We start from the raw sequence: 5730 nt of genomic DNA, 5'->3' as shown, positions 1-5730 counted from the left end.
TGATGAAGGGCTTTTGCCCAAAACATCGATTTTACTGCTCTTCGGATGCTGCCTGAACTGCTGTACTCTTCCAGCACCACTAATCCAGAATCTGGTTTCCAGCATCTGCAGTCATTGTTTTTACCGAATAGTTGGGGATGGTGAGTCAGGATGGGATGCTATTTGGCGGGTTGATGCAGACTCAAAAGCCCAAATGGCCTCTTTCTGCTCTGTAGGGATTCTATGATTCTATCATTCGAAGAGCTAAGACTGAGAAAATGGGAGAGCTGTGCTGAATGCAACCATTATAATGTGATAATGGGTCTAGGAGTACATAAGAATGGGTGACTGTGCTAAAAGCAACCCATTTCATAACAGGACTGAGTGAAAATCATGAAAGGATAGAGTCAGGCTCCAAAGTTATTGAACTTTGTGTTGTGTCTTAGAGACTGCAGGGTCCCCGGGGGAAAGTGTGATATTGTTCTTCAAGCTTATGCTAGGCTCACTGGAACATTGTAGCAGAACATTCAGGGTCGTATTCAGCACAGCTCACCCATTTTCTCCTGCTCTTAACACCTATTATCACTTATTCAGCTTTTTTTCTATCATGGTCTGCTATCCATAATTTCCTTGTTTACTAACAGCTTTCACGTTTCTCTCTCACTCTGGGTCTGTCTCCACTTATGCCTCCCCACTCACTCCCCCCCCCCCCCCCCCCCCAACTTCGCTTGAGCATATTTATCACTTTTTCCTAGCTGCTAACAGTTCTGATGTAGAGACACTGACCATGAAACATTAACTCTGTTTTCTTTCAACAGATGCTACCAGACTTGCTGAACTTCACCAGCAATTTCTGTTTGTTTTGTTTCAGATTTCTAACATCCACAGTTCTTTGTTTTATTTTATTGCATTGATATAGTACCTTCAATGCAGAAAAGCATTTCAAAATGCTTCATAGACTTTTAATCAAACAATAAAAATATGTTATAGCTGATATTAACTGAGGCCACACTCATGTTCAGCAACACATGCTCACATACAATTACACAAACCATAGTTTCCAGGGGTATAGGTAGAAAATGTTAGAATCATTTCTAAATGTTATTTCTACCTCTTCTGAACATGCACTTCACGTTATAGCAGCACATGTTGGAAATTTGGAATTTTTGTATTAAGTGTGATACATTCTGGTCAACTTCAAATAATTTTTATGGCATAACTGATAGATGTTTAACCTTAAAAATGGGGAAAAATTACAATTGAATTAATCTATTTTCAGAGATGTCCTCCCCAAAACAATTTCCTCAGAACTGAGCTCAGCAATCACTTCCCTCCCCATCTCAAAGAGGCACTTTTCTCCTGAACTCTCCCCAATTCATAGATATTGTGCCCCTCAAGTGCCCCCAGTTTCCCTCCATCACATTCTCATTGCTGCCTCTAGCTGCAGTTTCACTCAACCAACAAACTTTCTGCTAATAACAAGATTTTTTTAAAGAAGTAAAGCAGCTGTAATTCTTTGTCAGCTTCTTTGGAACTGCTGTTTGGCAGCGTCACCTTGAATTTGTTGAATTCTTGGTCCTTTAGATGTGCACACAATGTAAACTTTTGCACAAATTTCACGAAACAAAATGTCAGAAGACACGTATACAAGTAGATCAATGCCACTGACACACCACATAGAGATGTATACATGTAATCACACACCTCCACTTTCATGCACATGCTTTAATGCACAATATTGAGACACATTCATGAATGCATGCACATACATTTGTTTCATAGAGAATATAGAATCCCTACAGTGTGGAAACAGCCCATTTGGTCCAGTAAGTCCACACCCATCCTCCAAACCCACTCAGGCCCATTCCTTTGTGCTTTTGCCCGAAACATTGATGCTCTTGCTCCTCGGATGCTGCCTGACCTGCTGTGCTTTTCCAGCACCACCCTGATCTAAACACTGGTTTCCAGCATCTGTAGTCCTCACTTTTGCCTAGCCATTCACTTACCCTATTACCCTACATTTACCCCTGACTAATGCATCTAATCTACATATCCCATAACACTATGGGCAATTAGCATGGCAGTTCACCTAACCTGCACATCTTTGTATTATGGAAGGAAAGCAGAGCAACTGATTTATACTGAATATGTTTAATTTGCATTTATCGGGTGCTTTTATAACAAAATAACCCATGGTGCTCTCAAAGAGCAGCACATGCACATATTCACAATCACTGGCACAAGCATAGATATATTCACACATACATCTATGTTTATGTACACAAACATTCTTGCACAAACATACTGATGAATTCACGTGGAAACAGATAAAAATTTAAATTACCCTAACTTGCACCGACATTAATATGAAGTGAACAAACTTGCACGGAGATGTACTTAAAATAAGGGCAGTAGACTAGGCAGTCCCTCAAATCCGCTCCACAATTTATTATGGTTGTGAATGATACTCAGCCTATAGACAGCTTTCCCACCCACTTCCCTTGATTCCCTGAGAAAGCAAAAATCAGCCTTAAATACGTTCAACAGTGGAACTTCCACAACTCTCTGGAGGAGAGAATTCCGGTGGTTCTCAGTGAGGACAACTGGGTTATCTGGGTCCTAATTGATCGGCTTGTTATCCTGAGACAGTGTTCCTGGGTCCTAAATCCCTCATAGTAGACAGGCAGGAGGCTGAAAGAACACAACAAGCCAGGAAGCATCAGGAGGTGGGGACGTGGACGTTTCAGATGTAACCCTTCTTCAAGACTGGAGAAGGGTCACACCCGAAACGTGGACTTCTCCGTCTCCTGATGCTGCCTGGCTTGCTGTGTTCTTCCAGCCTCCTGCCTGTCTACGTTGGATTCCGGCATCTGCAGTATTTCCGACTCTCAACTAAGTCCCTCAGTAAGGGTCTACCCTGTCAGGCCCCTTCAGAATCTCGTATGTTAACACCAATGGCTACACAGGTGGGAAAGATTCGCATATTTAACATTCACGTGCTTTTTCCCAAAAAAAATTCATAGGAGACGCACACAATGTTCACAGACATTTTCCCACACACTGGCCGATTTACAGAAACACATTTTCTTTAAAAAAGGTTAGGTTCCTGTGGTTTTCATAAACAGTTGATTGTGACTTATTAGTTTTTAAAGACAAAAAGTTGCATTTGTAAAGCATCTTTCATGACCTCGGGAGACCCCAAATTTGGCGGGTGAAGCACTTTTGAAATATCGTCGCTTTAGTTATCTTACAACCAACTTGCGCACAGCAAGATCCCATAAACTGCAGTGGCATAAATGTTGCTCAGCTCATACACTTTACTGACGACGGTTGAGGGAGACAGCTAGGATTTAGAGAATTCCACAGCTTTAAAATGAATTACGTTATGTTTTATTTATTCTACAAATCACAGACGTAGCTCAGTCAGTGTGTTTGGTCGTGTCCGAACCCGAAGTATGGAAATATAAAGTTGCCTTCAAACCGCTTTGAAATAACCGTAAGGTTCTGGAATCAACGCTGCCCACAGTTGTGCTTTTGTTGCGAAGTTTATTTTAAAGAAAATGCCGGATTTATTAGCACTTTGCTTCCAGTTACAGCAACATAAAAGCTACATATGTCGATGTTTCCCAATTGTCAATGCCAGCTTTGCTTTCTGTCATGGACCCGGATCCAGGCGGAAAGAAATAAGTACCAATGAAAGGGAAAATAAAAACATGGGCTTCAGCAAAACGTTTTGCAAAATAAGTCTTTCAACGTAAAATCTGAATTAATATAGGGGAAAACGTAATGGTTTATAATACGATTGTGCATTTGGACATTTCTGTGTAACACTCATTTAGTTTCTGGTGTTCCCAGGATAAAGGAACAGAAGCTAAAACATTTCTCGCCCTCCCACATGGAACATGGCGGGAGGGGGGAAGAATTCCCTCATTGGCAAATGTGAGCGGACCTGTTGCGTCGCAGCCAAGAAACAAAGGGTCTCATTAATGCACGGGCTGCGTTCGCTTTGATGTAGCCGCCAGTTCACGCCTTTGCTACACTGTATCCCCCCTCCCAAACATTGAGGGGTGGCAGGGGGTTGCTGGAGTCTAATTGCAGAACGTTTCAGCGGAATAAAGGAGACGATTGTGCTGCATTTAGCACGGAATGTGTGGGACTGCGGGGGAGATGGGGATAGCGTGTGGCGTGAGAAAACGATCGAGTTGTTGTCATGTTTTTAACCACAAGGATGAGATTGGAAAAGCTGCAGACGGCGGCTCCCTTTGATCTGGCGGCTCGGTGGCCTTTATGTGACCATATTTGGAAATGCCAGGGCACCACGTGACCGGAAAAGTAGGGGTGACCCCCCCTCCAGTATAAAGTTCATTTCCTTGTATGTTTGTGTAGCTGTACATGGTTGTGATGTGAGATTGCATTGCTCACGTTGCAGAATGAGTGGATCGTTAACAATTTAGCATTGCTAGACTCAACGATAAGGAATCAAAGCCCTCAGGGCTGTTTGCAAACAAAGTCTTAACATGAAACTCACAGGCTTCATATTGTAATTCTCGACTGGATAAATTGTTCCCCAAAAGTATAAAACCATATACAGAGCAGTATATCTGATATGGGTACAGATGCTGCCCTAGTCACATGCTGCGTTTGGCAAGTATGTTTTGGAAGGGTGGCAGGAATTTAAACGTGAAGGTTAGGGAAGCTTTAACTTTACGGTTTTAACAGCATCTTTTAACAATTTTACATTTCAATATATGCAAAGTTCATATTAATGTTGTTGGTATCTATTTGAATTACAAAGGTTATCCTGACATTAAAATAGCATCGATCTGAAAAAACTAAGGTATTCATTCTCCACTTGTAGAGTGACATCACATTATCAGCCTTTGCTGAGTTATCTGAACCCAGATGAGCAAGAGTACTACGATTGATTTCAGTTTCCCACTTTACGAAGGGGATCACTAGGCAGAACTTCCTGAGGATTATCTGGGGATCCTGGCAGGGAATATGCCTGTGTACTTGTGAGGCTAGTATCAAATATTAGATGCTGTAGACAAAAGGGCCGGACATTCACTAATTCAATTTAATGAATAAAGGTTCCATCCTCTCCACTGGAACACGCCAACCCCATAATCCAAAAAGCTCTCTGCTGCTGCCTCTACAATTAAACTGGAAGATTGTGCAAACTGCATTATCACCAGAACCAGGATCTGCGAACCTCGGTCATTGAGCTGCAGTACAAAGACTGCACACATTCAGAGGCTGAGTTCCATACTAGCATCAAGGCATTGTGAGGAGAAAGTGAGGTCTGCAGATGCTGGAGATCAGAGATGGAAATGTGTTGCTGGAAAAGCGCAGCAGGTCAGGCAGCATCTAGGGAACAGGAGAATCGACGTTTCGGGCATTAGCCCTTCTTCAGGAATGAGGAAAGTTGGTCCAGCAGGCTAAGATAAAAGATAGGGAGGAGGGACTTGGGGGAGGGGTGTCGGAAATGTGTCTGAAGAGCTTCTGTGCAGAGGAGATGACCTGGGGGGTGCAGTGAGAGAGGGACTCACTGAAACCTTTGTAGAGGGAGAAAGAGAGCTCCTTCAAGGAAGGCATCCTTGTAAGAGGATTCGCAGTAGGTTGAAATCTTTGAGGAGAAAGTGAGGTCTGCAGATGCTGGAGATCAGAGATGGAAATGTGTTGCTGGAAAAGCGCAGCAGGTCAGGCAGCATCTAGGCAACAGGAGAATCGACGTTTCGGGCATTAGCCCAT

Source organism: Chiloscyllium plagiosum, chromosome 14 (assembly GCF_004010195.1).
Source record: "Chiloscyllium plagiosum isolate BGI_BamShark_2017 chromosome 14, ASM401019v2, whole genome shotgun sequence".
NCBI classification, from domain to species: domain Eukaryota; kingdom Metazoa; phylum Chordata; class Chondrichthyes; order Orectolobiformes; family Hemiscylliidae; genus Chiloscyllium; species Chiloscyllium plagiosum.
Note: the sequence above shows the minus strand (reverse complement) of the source record.